Source organism: Passer domesticus, chromosome 26 (assembly GCF_036417665.1).
Source record: "Passer domesticus isolate bPasDom1 chromosome 26, bPasDom1.hap1, whole genome shotgun sequence".
Lineage (NCBI taxonomy): Eukaryota > Metazoa > Chordata > Aves > Passeriformes > Passeridae > Passer > Passer domesticus.
Window position 1 is genome coordinate 777,043 of NC_087499.1, and position 18,086 is coordinate 795,128.

Sequence of the window (18,086 nt, forward strand, 5' to 3'; positions counted from 1 at the left end):
GGCCACTCCGGGCCACCGGGCCCTGGACACGAACGATGCCCTTTCCCCTGAGAAACAAAACTCACCAGGCCAGGTTCCTGATGTCAGTTTGCAGGAGGCACTTGGCACTCTCAAACCCGACACAGTTGCCTGTGGGGGCACCTTGCATCTGGGAGATATCCTGAAGCATGCGGAATTTCAGCAGGCAGCCGGCCACTCCGGGCCACCGGGCCCTGGACACGAACGATGCCCTTTCCCCTGAGAAACAAAACTCACCAGGCCAGGTTCCTGATGTCAGTTTGCAGGAGGCACTTGGCACTCTCAAACCCGACACAGTTGCCTGTGGGGGCACCTTGCATCTGGGAGATATCCTGAAGCATGCGGAATTTCAGCAGGCAGCCGGCCACTCCGGGCCACCGGGCCCTGGACACGAACGATGCCCTTTCCCCTGAGAAACAAAACTCACCAGGCCAGGTTCCTGATGTCAGTTTGCAGGAGGCACTTGGCACTGTCAAACCAGACACAGTTGCTTTGGGGGCACCTTGCATCTGGGAGATATCCTGAAGCATGCGGAATTTCAGCAGGCAGCCGGCCACTCCGGGCCACCGGGCCCTGGACACGAACGATGCCATTTCCCCTGAGAAACAAAACTCACCAGGCCAGGTTCCTGATGTCAGTTTGCAGGAGGCACTTGGCACTGTCAAACCAGACACAGTTGCCTGTGGGGGCACCTTGCATCTGGGAGATATCCTGAAGCATGCGGAATTTCAGCAGGCAGCCGGCCACTCCGGGCCACCGGGTCCTGGACACGAACGATGCCCTTTCCCCTGAGAAACAAAACTCACCAGGCCAGGTTCCTGATGTCAGTTTGCAGGAGGCACTTGGCACTGTCAAACCAGACACAGTTGCCTGTGGGTGCTCCTTGCATCTGGGAGATATCCTGAAGCATGCGGAATTTCAGCAGGCAGCCGGCCACTCCGGGCCACTGGGGCCTGGACACGAACGATGCCCTTTGCCCTGAGAAACAAAACTCACCAGGCCAGGTTCCTGATGTCAGTTTGCAGGAGGCACTTGGCACTGTCAAACCAGACACAGTTGCCTGTGGGGGCACCTTGCATCTGGGAGATATCCTGAAGCATGCGGAATTTCAGCAGGCAGCCGGCCACTCCGGGCCACCGGGCCCTGGACACGAACCATGCCCTTTCCCCTGAGAAACAAAACTCACCAGGCCAGGTTCCTGATGTCAGTTTGCAGGAGGCACTTGGCACTGTCAAACCAGACACAGTTGCCTGTGGGTGCTCCTTGCATCTGGGAGATATCCTGAACCATGCGGAATTTCAGCAGGCAGCCGGCCACTGCGGGCCACCGGGCCCTGGACACGAACCATGCCCTTTCCCCTGAGAAACAAAACTCACCAGGCCAGGTTCCTGATGTCAGTTTGCAGGAGGCACTTGGCACTCTCAAACCAGACACAGTTGCCTGTGGGGGCACCTTGCATCTGGGAGATATCCTGAAGCATGCGGAATTTCAGCAGGCAGCCGGCCACTCCGGGCCACCGGGCCCTGGACTCGAACGATGCCATTTCCCCTGAGAAACAAAACTCACCAGGCCAGGTTCCTGATGTCAGTTTGCAGGAGGCACTTGGCACTCTCAAACCAGACACAGTTGCCTGTGGGTGCTCCTTGCATCTGGGAGATATCCTGAACCATGCGGAATTTCAGCAGGCAGCCGGCCACTGCGGGCCACCGGGCCCTGGACACGAACCATGCCCTTTCCCCTGAGAAACAAAACTCACCAGGCCAGGTTCCTGATGTCAGTTTGCAGGAGGCACTTGGCACTGTGAAACCAGACACAGTTGCCTGTGGGGGCACCTTGCATCTGGGAGATATCCTGAAGCATGCGGAATTTCAGCAGGAAGCCGGCCACTCCGGGCCACCGGGCCCTGGACACGAACCATGCCCTTTCCCCTGAGAAACAAAACTCACCAGGCCAGGTTCCTGATGTCAGTTTGCAGGAGGCACTTGGCACTGTGAAACCAGACACAGTTGCCTGTGGGGGCACCTTGCATCTGGGAGATATCCTGAAGCATGCGGAATTTCAGCAGGCAGCCGGCCACTCCGGGCCACCGGGCCCTGGACACGAACGATGCCCTTTCCCCTGAGAAACAAAACTCACCAGGCCAGGTTCCTGATGTCAGTTTGCAGGAGGCACTTGGCACTGTCAAACCAGACACAGTTGCCTGTGGGTGCTCCTTGCATCTGGGAGATATCCTGAAGCATGCGGAAATTCAGCAGTCAGCCGGCCACTCCGGGCCACCGGGCCCTGGACACGAACGATGCCCTTTGCCCTGAGAAACAAAACTCACCAGGCTAGGTTCCTGATGTCAGTTTGCAGGAGGCACTTGGCACTGTGAAACCAGACACAGTTGCCTGTGGGGGCACCTTGCATCTGGGAGATACCCTGAAGCATGCGGAATTTCAGCAGGCAGCCGGCCACTCCGGGCCACCGGGCCCTGGACACGAACGATGCCCTTTCCCCTGAGAAACAAAACTCACCAGGCCAGGTTCCTGATGTCAGTTTGCAGGAGGCACTTGGCACTGTCAAACCAGACACAGTTGCCTGTGGGGGCACCTTGCATCTGGGAGATATCCTGAAGCATGCGGAATTTCAGCAGGCAGCCGGCCACTCCGGGCCACCGGGCCCTGGACACGAACGATGCCCTTTCCCCTGAGAAACAAAACTCACCAGGCCAGGTTCCTGATGTCAGTTTGCAGGAGGCACTTGGCACTGTCAAACCAGACACAGTTGCTTTGGGGGCACCTTGCATCTGGGAGATATCCTGAAGCATGCGGAATTTCAGCAGGCAGCCGGCCACTCCGGGCCACCGGGCCCTGGACACGAACCATGCCCTTTCCCCTGAGAAACAAAACTCACCAGGCCAGGTTCCTGATGTCAGTTTGCAGGAGGCACTTGGCACTGTCAAACCAGACACAGTTGCCTGTGGGGGCACCTTGCATCTGGGAGATATCCTGAAGCATGCGGAATTTCAGCAGGCAGCCGGCCACTCCGGGCCACCGGGCCATGGACACGAACGATGCCCTTTCCCCTGGGAAACAAAACTCACCAGGCCAGGTTCCTGATGTCAGTTTGCAGGAGGCACTTGGCACTGTCAAACCAGACACAGTTGCCTGTGGGGGCACCTTGCATCTGGGAGATATCCTGAAGCATGCGGAATTTCAGCAGGCAGCCGGCCACTCCGGGCCACCGGGCCCTGGACACGAACGATGCCATTTCCCCTGAGAAACAAAACTCACCAGGCCAGGTTCCTGATGTCAGTTTGCAGGAGGCACTTGGCACTCTCAAACCAGACACAGTTGCCTGTGGGGGCACCTTGCATCTGGGAGATATCCTGAACCATGCGGAATTTCAGCAGGCAGCCGGCCACTCCGGGCCACCGGGCGCTGGACACGAACGATGCCCTTTCCCCTGAGAAACAAAACTCACCAGGCCAGGTTCCTGATGTCAGTTTGCAGGAGGCACTTGGCACTCTCAAACCCGACACAGTTGCCTGTGGGGGCACCTTGCATCTGGGAGATATCCTGAAGCATGCGGAATTTCAGCAGGCAGCCGGCCACTGCGGGCCACCGGGCCCTGGACACGAACGATGCCATTTCCCCTGAGAAACAAAACTCACCAGGCCAGGTTCCTGATGTCAGTTTGCAGGAGGCACTTGGCACTGTCAAACCAGACACAGTTGCCTGTGGGGGCACCTTGCATCTGGGAGATATCCTGAAGCATGCGGAATTTCAGCAGGCAGCCGGCCACTCCGGGCCACCGGGTCCTGGACACGAACGATGCCCTTTCCCCTGAGAAACAAAACTCACCAGGCCAGGTTCCTGATGTCAGTTTGCAGGAGGCACTTGGCACTGTCAAACCAGACACAGTTGCCTGTGGGTGCTCCTTGCATCTGGGAGATATCCTGAAGCATGCGGAATTTCAGCAGGCAGCCGGCCACTCCGGGCCACTGGGCCCTGGACACGAACGATGCCCTTTCCCCTGAGAAACAAAACTCACCAGGCCAGGTTCCTGATGTCAGTTTGCAGGAGGCACTTGGCACTGTCAAACCAGACACAGTTGCCTGTGGGGGCACCTTGCATCTGGGAGATATCCTGAAGCATGCGGAATTTCAGCAGGCAGCCGGCCACTCCGGGCCACCGGGCCCTGGACACGAACCATGCCCTTTCCCCTGAGAAACAAAACTCACCAGGCCAGGTTCCTGATGTCAGTTTGCAGGAGGCACTTGGCACTGTCAAACCAGACACAGTTGCCTGTGGGTGCTCCTTGCATCTGGGAGATATCCTGAAGCATGCGGAATTTCAGCAGGCAGCCGGCCACTGCGGGCCACCGGGCCCTGGACACGAACCATGCCCTTTCCCCTGAGAAACAAAACTCACCAGGCCAGGTTCCTGATGTCAGTTTGCAGGAGGCACTTGGCACTCTCAAACCAGACACAGTTGCCTGTGGGGGCACCTTGCATCTGGGAGATATCCTGAAGCATGCGGAATTTCAGCAGGCAGCCGGCCACTCCGGGCCACCGGGCCCTGGACTCGAATGATGCCATTTCCCCTGAGAAACAAAACTCACCAGGCCAGGTTCCTGATGTCAGTTTGCAGGAGGCACTTGGCACTCTCAAACCAGACACAGTTGCCTGTGGGTGCTCCTTGCATCTGGGAGATATCCTGAACCATGCGGAATTTCAGCAGGCAGCCGGCCACTGCGGGCCACCGGGCCCTGGACACGAACCATGGCCTTTCCCCTGAGAAACAAAACTCACCAGGCCAGGTTCCTGATGTCAGTTTGCAGGAGGCACTTGGCACTGTGAAACCAGACACAGTTGCCTGTGGGGGCACCTTGCATCTGGGAGATATCCTGAAGCATGCGGAATTTCAGCAGGCAGCCGGCCACTCCGGGCCACCGGGCCCTGGACACGAACCATGCCCTTTCCCCTGAGAAACAAAACTCACCAGGCCAGGTACCTGATGTCAGTTTGCAGGAGGCATTTGGCACTGTCAAACCAGACACAGTTGCCTGTGGGGGCACCTTGCATCTGGGAGATATCCTGAAGCATGCGGAATTTCAGCAGGCAGCCGGCCACTCCGGGCCACCGGGCCCTGGACACGAACGATGCCCTTTCCCCTGAGAAACAAAACTCACCAGGCCATGTTCCTGATGTCAGTTTGCAGGAGGCACTTGGCACTGTCAAACCAGACACAGTTGCCTGTGGGGGCACCTTGCATCTGGGAGATATCCTGAAGCATGCGGAATTTCAGCAGGCAGCCGGCCACTCCGGGCCACCGGGCCCTGGACACGAACCATGCCCTTTCCCCTGAGAAACAAAACTCACCAGGCCAGGTTCCTGATGTCAGTTTGCAGGAGGCACTTGGCACTGTCAAACCAGACACAGTTGCCTGTGGGGGCACCTTGCATCTGGGAGATATCCTGAAGCATGCGGAATTTCAGCAGGCAGCCGGCCACTCCGGGCCACCGGGCCCTGGACACGAACGATGCCCTTTCCCCTGAGAAACAAAACTCACCAGGCCAGGTTCCTGATGTCAGTTTGCAGGAGGCACTTGGCACTCTCAAACCCGACACAGTTGCCTGTGGGGGCACCTTGCATCTGGGAGATATCCTGAAGCATGCGGAATTTCAGCAGGCAGCCGGCCACTCCGGGCCACCGGGCCCTGGACACGAACGATGCCCTTTCCCCTGAGAAACAAAACTCACCAGGCCAGGTTCCTGATGTCAGTTTGCAGGAGGCACTTGGCACTGTCAAACCAGACACAGTTGCTTTGGGGGCACCTTGCATCTGGGAGATATCCTGAAGCATGCGGAATTTCAGCAGGCAGCCGGCCACTCCGGGCCACCGGGCCCTGGACACGAACGATGCCATTTCCCCTGAGAAACAAAACTCACCAGGCCAGGTTCCTGATGTCAGTTTGCAGGAGGCACTTGGCACTGTCAAACCAGACACAGTTGCCTGTGGGGGCACCTTGCATCTGGGAGATATCCTGAAGCATGCGGAATTTCAGCAGGCAGCCGGCCACTCCGGGCCACCGGGTCCTGGACACGAACGATGCCCTTTCCCCTGAGAAACAAAACTCACCAGGCCAGGTTCCTGATGTCAGTTTGCAGGAGGCACTTGGCACTGTCAAACCAGACACAGTTGCCTGTGGGTGCTCCTTGCATCTGGGAGATATCCTGAAGCATGCGGAATTTCAGCAGGCAGCCGGCCACTGCGGGCCACTGGGGCCTGGACACGAACGATGCCCTTTGCCCTGAGAAACAAAACTCACCAGGCCAGGTTCCTGATGTCAGTTTGCAGGAGGCACTTGGCACTGTCAAACCAGACACAGTTGCCTGTGGGGGCACCTTGCATCTGGGAGATATCCTGAAGCATGCGGAATTTCAGCAGGCAGCCGGCCACTCCGGGCCACCGGGCCCTGGACACGAACCATGCCCTTTCCCCTGAGAAACAAAACTCACCAGGCCAGGTTCCTGATGTCAGTTTGCAGGAGGCACTTGGCACTGTCAAACCAGACACAGTTGCCTGTGGGTGCTCCTTGCATCTGGGAGATATCCTGAACCATGCGGAATTTCAGCAGGCAGCCGGCCACTGCGGGCCACCGGGCCCTGGACACGAACCATGCCCTTTCCCCTGAGAAACAAAACTCACCAGGCCAGGTTCCTGATGTCAGTTTGCAGGAGGCACTTGGCACTCTCAAACCAGACACAGTTGCCTGTGGGGGCACCTTGCATCTGGGAGATATCCTGAACCATGCGGAATTTCAGCAGGCAGCCGGCCACTCCGGGCCACCGGGCCCTGGACTCGAACGATGCCATTTCCCCTGAGAAACAAAACTCACCAGGCCAGGTTCCTGATGTCAGTTTGCAGGAGGCACTTGGCACTCTCAAACCAGACACAGTTGCCTGTGGGTGCTCCTTGCATCTGGGAGATATCCTGAACCATGCGGAATTTCAGCAGGCAGCCGGCCACTGCGGGCCACCGGGCCCTGGACACGAACGATGCCCTTTGCCCTGAGAAACAAAACTCACCAGGCCAGGTTCCTGATGTCAGTTTGCAGGAGGCACTTGGCACTGTCAAACCAGACACAGTTGCCTGTGGGGGCACCTTGCATCTGGGAGATATCCTGAAGCATGCGGAATTTCAGCAGGCAGCCGGCCACTCCGGGCCACCGGGCCCTGGACACGAACCATGCCCTTTCCCCTGAGAAACAAAACTCACCAGGCCAGGTTCCTGATGTCAGTTTGCAGGAGGCACTTGGCACTGTGAAACCAGACACAGTTGCCTGTGGGGGCACCTTGCATCTGGGAGATATCCTGAAGCATGCGGAATTTCAGCAGGCAGCCGGCCACTCCGGGCCACCGGGCCCTGGACACGAACGATGCCCTTTCCCCTGAGAAACAAAACTCACCAGGCCAGGTTCCTGATGTCAGTTTGCAGGAGGCACTTGGCACTGTCAAACCAGACACAGTTGCCTGTGGGTGCTCCTTGCATCTGGGAGATATCCTGAAGCATGCGGAAATTCAGCAGTCAGCCGGCCACTCCGGGCCACCGGGCCCTGGACACGAACGATGCCCTTTGCCCTGAGAAACAAAACTCACCAGGCCAGGTTCCTGATGTCAGTTTGCAGGAGGCACTTGGCACTGTGAAACCAGACACAGTTGCCTGTGGGGGCACCTTGCATCTGGGAGATACCCTGAAGCATGCGGAATTTCAGCAGGCAGCCGGCCACTCCGGGCCACCGGGCCCTGGACACTAACGATGCCCTTTCCCCTGAGAAACAAAACTCACCAGGCCAGGTTCCTGATGTCAGTTTGCAGGAGGCACTTGGCACTGTCAAACCAGACACAGTTGCCTGTGGGGGCACCTTGCATCTGGGAGATATCCTGAAGCATGCGGAATTTCAGCAGGCAGCCGGCCACTCCGGGCCACCGGGCCCTGGACACGAACGATGCCCTTTCCCCTGAGAAACAAAACTCACCAGGCCAGGTTCCTGATGTCAGTTTGCAGGAGGCACTTGGCACTGTCAAACCAGACACAGTTGCTTTGGGGGCACCTTGCATCTGGGAGATATCCTGAAGCATGCGGAATTTCAGCAGGCAGCCGGCCACTCCGGGCCACCGGGCGCTGGACACGAACGATGCCCTTTCCCCTGAGAAACAAAACTCACCAGGCCAGGTTCCTGATGTCAGTTTGCAGGAGGCACTTGGCACTGTCAAACCAGACACAGTTGCCTGTGGGGGCACCTTGCATCTGGGAGATATCCTGAAGCATGCGGAATTTCAGCAGGCAGCCGGCCACTCCGGGCCACCGGGCCATGGACACGAACGATGCCCTTTCCCCTGGGAAACAAAACTCACCAGGCCAGGTTCCTGATGTCAGTTTGCAGGAGGCACTTGGCACTGTCAAACCAGACACAGTTGCCTGTGGGGGCACCTTGCATCTGGGAGATATCCTGAAGCATGCGGAATTTCAGCAGGCAGCCGGCCACTCCGGGCCACCGGGCCCTGGACACGAACGATGCCATTTCCCCTGAGAAACAAAACTCACCAGGCCAGGTTCCTGATGTCAGTTTGCAGGAGGCACTTGGCACTCTCAAACCTGACACAGTTGCCTGTGGGTGCTCCTTGCATCTGGGAGATATCCTGAAGCATGCGGAATTTCAGCAGGCAGCCGGCCACTCCGGGCCACTGGGCCCTGGACACGAACGATGCCCTTTCCCCTGAGAAACAAAACTCACCAGGCCAGGTTCCTGATGTCAGTTTGCAGGAGGCACTTGGCACTGTCAAACCAGACACAGTTGCCTGTGGGGGCACCTTGCATCTGGGAGATATCCTGAAGCATGCGGAATTTCAGCAGGCAGCCGGCCACTCCGGGCCACCGGGCCCTGGACACGAACCATGCCCTTTCCCCTGAGAAACAAAACTCACCAGGCCAGGTTCCTGATGTCAGTTTGCAGGAGGCACTTGGCACTGTCAAACCAGACACAGTTGCCTGTGGGGGCACCTTGCATCTGGGAGATATCCTGAACCATGCGGAATTTCAGCAGGCAGCCGGCCACTGCGGGCCACCGGGCCCTGGACACGAACCATGCCCTTTCCCCTGAGAAACAAAACTCACCAGGCCAGGTTCCTGATGTCAGTTTGCAGGAGGCACTTGGCACTCTCAAACCAGACACAGTTGCCTGTGGGGGCACCTTGCATCTGGGAGATATCCTGAAGCATGCGGAATTTCAGCAGGCAGCCGGCCACTCCGGGCCACCGGGCCCTGGACACGAACCATGCCCTTTCCCCTGAGAAACAAAACTCACCAGGCCAGGTTCCTGATGTCAGTTTGCAGGAGGCACTTGGCACTGTGAAACCAGACACAGTTGCCTGTGGGGGCACCTTGCATCTGGGAGATATCCTGAAGCATGCGGAATTTCAGCAGGCAGCCGGCCACTCCGGGCCACCGGGCCCTGGACACGAACCATGGCCTTTCCCCTGAGAAACAAAACTCACCAGGCCAGGTTCCTGATGTCAGTTTGCAGGAGGCACTTGGCACTGTCAAACCAGACACAGTTGCCTGTGGGGGCACCTTGCATCTGGGAGATATCCTGAAGCATGCGGAATTTCAGCAGGCAGCCGGCCACTCCGGGCCACCGGGCCCTGGACACGAACCATGCCCTTTCCCCTGAGAAACAAAACTCACCAGGCCAGGTACCTGATGTCAGTTTGCAGGAGGCATTTGGCACTGTCAAACCAGACACAGTTGCCTGTGGGGGCACCTTGCATCTGGGAGATATCCTGAAGCATGCGGAATTTCAGCAGGCAGCCGGCCACTCCGGGCCACCGGGCCCTGGACACGAACGATGCCCTTTCCCCTGAGAAACAAAACTCACCAGGCCATGTTCCTGATGTCAGTTTGCAGGAGGCACTTGGCACTGTCAAACCAGACACAGTTGCCTGTGGGGGCACCTTGCATCTGGGAGATATCCTGAACCATGCGGAATTTCAGCAGGCAGCCGGCCACTCCGGGCCACCGGGCCCTGGACACGAACGATGCCCTTTCCCCTGAGAAACAAAACTCACCAGGCCAGGTTCCTGATGTCAGTTTGCAGGAGGCACTTGGCACTCTCAAACCAGACACAGTTGCCTGTGGGGGCACCTTGCATCTGGGAGATATCCTGAAGCATGCGGAATTTCAGCAGGCAGCCGGCCACTCCGGGCCACCGGGCCCTGGACACGAACGATGCCCTTTCCCCTGAGAAACAAAACTCACCAGGCCAGGTTCCTGATGTCAGTTTGCAGGAGGCACTTGGCACTCTCAAACCCGACACAGTTGCCTGTGGGGGCACCTTGCATCTGGGAGATATCCTGAAGCATGCGGAATTTCAGCAGGCAGCCGGCCACTCCGGGCCACCGGGCCCTGGACACGAACGATGCCCTTTCCCCTGAGAAACAAAACTCACCAGGCCAGGTTCCTGATGTCAGTTTGCAGGAGGCACTTGGCACTCTCAAACCAGACACAGTTGCCTGTGGGGGCACCTTGCATCTGGGAGATATCCTGAAGCATGCGGAAATTCAGCAGGCAGCCGGCCACTCCGGGCCACCGGGCCCTGGACACGAACGATGGCCTTTGCCCTGAGAAACAAAACTCACCAGGCCAGGTTCCTGATGTCAGTTTGCAGGAGGCACTTGGCACTGTCAAACCAGACACAGTTGCCTGTGGGTGCTCCTTGCATCTGGGAGATATCCTGAAGCATGCGGAATTTCAGCAGGCAGCCGGCCACTCCGGGCCACCGGGCCCTGGATATGAACGATGGCCTTTGCCCTGAGAAACAAAACTCACCAAGCCAGGGTCCTGATGTCAGTTTGCATGAGGCACTTGGCACTGTCAAACCAGACACAGTTGCCTGTGGGGGCACCTTGCATCTGGGAGATATCCTGAAGCATGCGGAATTTCAGCAGGCAGCCGGCCACTCCGGGCCACCGGGCCCTGGACACGAACAATGCCCTTTGCCCTGAGAAACAAAACTCACCAGGCCAGGTTCCTGATGTCAGTTTGCAGGAGGCACTTGGCACTCTCAAACCAGACACAGTTGCCTGTGGGGGCACCTTGCATCTGGGAGATATCCTGAAGCATGCGGAATTTCAGCAGGCAGCCGGCCACTCCGGGCCACCGGGCCCTGGACACGAACCATGCCCTTTCCCCTGAGAAACAAAACTCACCAGGCCAGGTTCCTGATGTCAGTTTGCAGGAGGCACTTGGCACTGTCAAACCAGACACAGTTGCCTGTGGGGGCACCTTGCATCTGGGAGATATCCTGAAGCATGCGGAATTTCAGCAGGCAGCCGGCCACTCCGGGCCACCGGGCCCTGGCCACGAACGATGCCCTTTCCCCTGAGAAACAAAACTCACCAGGCCAGGTTCCTGATGTCAGTTTGCAGGAGGCACTTGGCACTCTCAAACCAGACACAGTTGCCTGTGGGGGCACCTTGCATCTGGGAGATAACCTGAACCATGCGGAATTTCAGCAGGCAGCCGGCCACTCCGGGCCACCGGGCCCTGGACACGAACGATGCCCTTTCCCCTGAGAAACAAAACTCACCAGGCCAGGTTCCTGATGTCAGTTTGCAGGAGGCACTTGGCACTGTCAAACCAGACACAGTTGCCTGTGGGGGCACCTTGCATCTGGGAGATATCCTGAAGCATGCGGAATTTCAGCAGGCAGCCGGCCACTCCGGGCCACCGGGCCCTGGACACGAACCATGGCCTTTCCCCTGAGAAACAAAACTCACCAGGCCAGGTTCCTGATGTCAGTTTGCAGGAGGCACTTGGCACTGTCAAACCAGACACAGTTGCCTGTGGGGGCACCTTGCATCTGGGAGATATCCTGAAGCATGCGGAATTTCAGCAGGCAGCCGGCCACTCCGGGCCACCGGGCCCTGGACACGAACGATGCCCTTTCCCCTGAGAAACAAAACTCACCAGGCCAGGTTCCTGATGTCAGTTTGCAGGAGGCACTTGGCACTGTCAAACCAGACACAGTTGCCTGTGGGGGCACCTTGCATCTGGGAGATATCCTGAAGCATGCGGAATTTCAGCAGGCAGCCGGCCACTCCGGGCCACCGGGCCCTGGACACGAACGATGGCCTTTCCCCTGAGAAACAAAACTCACCAGGCCAGGTTCCTGATGTCAGTTTGCAGGAGGCACTTGGCACTGTCAAACCAGACACAGTTGCCTGTGGGGGCACCTTGCATCTGGGAGATATCCTGAAGCATGCGGAATTTCAGCAGGCAGCCGGCCACTCCGGGCCACCGGGCCCTGGACACGAACGATGCCCTTTCCCCTGAGAAACAAAACTCACCAGGCCAGGTTCCTGATGTCAGTTTGCAGGAGGCACTTGGCACTGTCAAACCAGACACAGTTGCCTGTGGGGGCACCTTGCATCTGGGAGATATCCTGAAGCATGCGGAATTTCAGCAGGCAGCCGGCCACTCCGGGCCACCGGGCCCTGGACACGAACCATGGCCTTTCCCCTGAGAAACAAAACTCACCAGGCCAGGTTCCTGATGTCAGTTTGCAGGAGGCACTTGGCACTCTCAAACCAGACACAGTTGCCTGTGGGGGCACCTTGCATCTGGGAGATATCCTGAAGCATGCGGAAATTCAGCAGGCAGCCGGCCACTCCGGGCCACCGGGCCCTGGACACGAACGATGGCCTTTGCCCTGAGAAACAAAACTCACCAGGCCAGGTTCCTGATGTCAGTTTGCAGGAGGCACTTGGCACTGTCAAACCAGACACAGTTGCCTGTGGGTGCTCCTTGCATCTGGGAGATATCCTGAAGCATGCGGAATTTCAGCAGGCAGCCGGCCACTCCGGGCCACCGGGCCCTGGATATGAACGATGGCCTTTGCCCTGAGAAACAAAACTCACCAAGCCAGGGTCCTGATGTCAGTTTGCAGGAGGCACTTGGCACTGTCAAACCAGACACAGTTGCCTGTGGGGGCACCTTGCATCTGGGAGATATCCTGAAGCATGCGGAATTTCAGCAGGCAGCCGGCCACTCCGGGCCACCGGGCCCTGGACACGAACAATGCCCTTTCCCCTGAGAAACAAAACTCACCAGGCCAGGTTCCTGATGTCAGTTTGCAGGAGGCACTTGGCACTCTCAAACCAGACACAGTTGCCTGTGGGGGCACCTTGCATCTGGGAGATATCCTGAAGCATGCGGAATTTCAGCAGGCAGCCGGCCACTCCGGGCCACCGGGCCCTGGCCACGAACGATGCCCTTTCCCCTGAGAAACAAAACTCACCAGGCCAGGTTCCTGATGTCAGTTTGCAGGAGGCACTTGGCACTCTCAAACCAGACACAGTTGCCTGTGGGGGCACCTTGCATCTGGGAGATAACCTGAACCATGCGGAATTTCAGCAGGCAGCCGGCCACTCCGGGCCACCGGGCCCTGGACACGAACGATGCCCTTTCCCCTGAGAAACAAAACTCACCAGGCCAGGTTCCTGATGTCAGTTTGCAGGAGGCACTTGGCACTGTCAAACCAGACACAGTTGCCTGTGGGGGCACCTTGCATCTGGGAGATATCCTGAAGCATGCGGAATTTCAGCAGGCAGCCGGCCACTCCGGGCCACCGGGCCCTGGACACGAACCATGCCCTTTCCCCTGAGAAACAAAACTCACCAGGCCAGGTTCCTGATGTCAGTTTGCAGGAGGCACTTGGCACTGTCAAACCAGACACAGTTGCCTGTGGGGGCACCTTGCATCTGGGAGATATCCTGAAGCATGCGGAATTTCAGCAGGCAGCCGGCCACTCCGGGCCACCGGGCCCTGGACACGAACGATGCCCTTTCCCCTGAGAAACAAAACTCACCAGGCCAGGTTCCTGATGTCAGTTTGCAGGAGGCACTTGGCACTCTCAAACCAGACACAGTTGCCTGTGGGGGCACCTTGCATCTGGGAGATATCCTGAAGCATGCGGAATTTCAGCAGGCAGCCGGCCACCCCGGGCCACCGGGCCCTGGACACGAACCATGGCCTTTCCCTTGAGAAACAAAACTCACCAGGCCAGGTTCCTGATGTCAGTTTGCAGGAGGCACTTGGCACTCTCAAACCAGACACAGCTGCCTGTGGGGGCACCTAGCATCTGGGAGATATCCTGAAGCATGCGGAATTTCAGCAGGCAGCCGGCCACTCCGGGCCACCGGGCCCTGGACACGAACCATGGCCTTTGCCCTGAGAAACAAAACTCACCAGGCCAGGTTCCTGATGTCAGTTTGCAGGAGGCACTTGGCACTGTCAAACCAGACACAGTTGCCTGTGGGGGCACCTTGCATCTGGGAGATATCCTGAAGCATGCGGAATTTCAGCAGGCAGCCGGCCACTCCGGGCCACCGGGCCCTGGACACGAACGATGCCCTTTCCCCTGAGAAACAAAACTCACCAGGCCAGGTTCCTGATGTCAGTTTGCAGGAGGCACTTGGCACTGTCAAACCAGACACAGTTGCCTGTGGGGGCACCTTGCATCTGGGAGATATCCTGAAGCATGCGGAATTTCAGCAGGCAGCCGGCCACTCCGGGCCACCGGGCCCTGGACACGAACCATGGCCTTTCCCCTGAGAAACAAAACTCACCAGGCCAGGTTCCTGATGTCAGTTTGCAGGAGGCACTTGGCATTCTCAAACCAGACACAGCTGCCTGTGGGGGCACCTAGCATCTGGGAGATATCCTGAAGCATGCGGAATTTCAGCAGTCAGCCGGCCACTCCGGGCCACCGGGCCCTGGACACGAACGATGCCCTTTCCCCTGAGAAACAAAACTCACCAGGCCAGGTTCCTGATGTCAGTTTGCAGGAGGCACTTGGCACTCTCAAACCAGACACAGTTGCCTGTGGGGGCACCTTGCATCTGGGAGATATCCTGAAGCATGCGGAATTTCAGCAGGCAGCCGGCCACTCCGGGCCACCGGGCCCTGGACACGAACGATGGCCTTTCCCCTGAGAAACAAAACTCACCAGGCCAGGTTCCTGATGTCAGTTTGCAGGAGGCACTTGGCACTGTCAAACCAGACACAGTTGCCTGTGGGGGCACCTTGCATCTGGGAGATATCCTGAAGCATGCGGAATTTCAGCAGGCAGCCGGCCACTCCGGGCCACCGGGCCCTGGACACGAACCATGGCCTTTCCCCTGAGAAACAAAACTCACCAGGCCAGGTTCCTGATGTCAGTTTGCAGGAGGCACTTGGCACTCTCAAACCAGACACAGCTGCCTGTGGGGGCACCTGGCATCTGGGAGATATCCTGAACCATGCGGAATTTCAGCAGGCAGCCGGCCACTCCGGGCCACCGGGCCCTGGACACGAACCATGCCCTTTCCCCTGAGAAACAAAACTCACCAGGCCAGGTTCCTGATGTCAGTTTGCAGGAGGCACTTGGCACTGTCAAACCAGATACAGTTGCCTGTGGGGGCACCTTGCATCTGGGAGATATCCTGAAGCATGCGGAATTTCAGCAGGCAGCCGGCCACTCCGGGCCACCGGGCCCTGGACACGAACGATGCCCTTTCCCCTGAGAAACAAAACTCACCAGGCCAGGTTCCTGATGTCAGTTTGCAGGAGGCACTTGGCACTCTCAAACCAGACACAGTTGCCTGTGGGGGCACCTTGCATCTGGGAGATATCCTGAAGCATGCGGAATTTCAGCAGGCAGCCGGCAACTCCGGGCCACCGGGCCCTGGACACGAACGATGGCCTTTCCCCTGAGAAACAAAACTCACCAGGCCAGGTTCCTGATGTCAGTTTGCAGGAGGCACTTGGCACTCTCAAACCAGACACAGTTGCCTGTGGGTGCTCCTTGCATCTGGGAGATATCCTGAAGCATGCGGAATTTCAGCAGGCAGCCGGCCACCCCGGGCCACCGGGCCCTGGACACGAACCATGCCCTTTCCCCTGAGAAACAAAACTCACCAGGCCAGGTTCCTGATGTCAGTTTGCAGGAGGCACTTGGCACTGTCAAACCAGACACAGCTGCCTGTGGGGGCACCTAGCATCTGGGAGATATCCTGAAGCATGCGGAATTTCAGCAGGCAGCCGGCCACTCCGGGCCACCGGGCCCTGGACACGAACCATGGCCTTTGCCCTGAGAAACAAAACTCACCAGGCCAGGTTCCTGATGTCAGTTTGCAGGAGGCACTTGGCACTGTCAAACCAGACACAGTTGCCTGTGGGGGCACCTTGCATCTGGGAGATATCCTGAAGCATGCGGAATTTCAGCAGGCAGCCGGCCACTCCGGGCCACCGGGCCCTGGACACGAACCATGCCCTTTCCCCTGAGAAACAAAACTCACCAGGCCAGGTTCCTGATGTCAGTTTGCAGGAGGCACTTGGCACTGTCAAACCAGACACAGTTGCCTGTGGGGGCACCTTGCATCTGGGAGATATCCTGAAGCATGCGGAATTTCAGCAGGCAGCCGGCCACTCCGGGCCACCGGGCCCTGGACACGAACAATGCCCTTTCCCCTGAGAAACAAAACTCACCAGGCCAGGTTCCTGATGTCAGTTTGCAGGAGGCACTTGGCACTCTCAAACCAGACACAGTTGCTTTGGGGGCACCTTGCATCTGGGAGATATCCTGAAGCATGCGGAATTTCAGCAGGCAGCCGGCCACTCCGGGCCACCGGGCCCTGGACACGAACCATGGCCTTTCCCCTGAGAAACAAAACTCACCAGGCCAGGTTCCTGATGTCAGTTTGCAGGAGGCACTTGGCACTGTCAAACCAGACACAGTTGCCTGTGGGGGCACCTTGCATCTGGGAGATATCCTGAAGCATGCGGAATTTCAGCAGGCAGCCGGCCACTCCGGGCCACCGGGCCCTGGACACGAACGATGGCCTTTCCCCTGAGAAACAAAACTCACCAGGCCAGGTTCCTGATGTCAGTTTGCAGGAGGCACTTGGCACTCTCAAACCAGACACAGTTGCCTGTGGGGGCACCTTGCATCTGGGAGATATCCTGCAGCATGCGGAATTTCAGCAGGCAGCCGGCCACTCCGGGCCACCGGGCCCTGGACACGAACCATGGCCTTTCCCCTGAGAAACAAAACTCACCAGGCCAGGTTCCTGATGTCAGTTTGCAGGAGGCACTTGGCACTCTCAAACCAGACACAGCTGCCTGTGGGGGCACCTGGCATCTGGGAGATATCCTGAAGCATGCGGAATTTCAGCAGGCAGCCGGCCACTCCGGGCCACCGGGCCCTGGAAACGAACGATGCCATTTCCCCTGAGAAACAAAACTCACCAGGCCAGGTTCCTGATGTCAGTTTGCAGGAGGCACTTGGCACTGTCAAACCAGACACAGTTGCCTGTGGGGGCACCTTGCATCTGGGAGATATCCTGCAGCATGCGGAATTTCAGCAGGCAGCCGGCCACTCCGGGCCACCGGGCCCTGGACACGAACGATGCCCTTTCCCCTGAGAAACAAAACTCACCAGGCCAGGTTCCTGATGTCAGTTTGCAGGAGGCACTTGGCACTCTCAAACCAGACACAGTTGCCTGTGGGGGCACCTTGCATCTGGGAGATATCCTGAAGCATGCGGAATTTCAGCAGGCAGCCGGCCACTCCGGGCCACCGGGCCCTGGACACGAACCATGGCCTTTGCCCTGAGAAACAAAACTCACCAGGCCAGGTTCCTGATGTCAGTTTGCAGGAGGCACTTGGCACTGTCAAACCAGACACAGTTGCCTGGGGGGGCACCTTGCATCTGGGAGATATCCTGAAGCATGCGGAATTTCAGCAGGCAGCCGGCCACTCCGGGCCACCGGGCCCTGGACACGAACCATGCCCTTTCCCCTGAGAAACAAAACTCACCAGGCCAGGTTCCTGATGTCAGTTTGCAGGAGGCACTTGGCACTGTCAAACCAGACACAGTTGCCTGTGGGGGCACCTTGCATCTGGGAGATATCCTGAAGCATGCGGAATTTCAGCAGGCAGCCGGCCACTCCGGGCCACCGGGCCCTGGACACGAACGATGCCC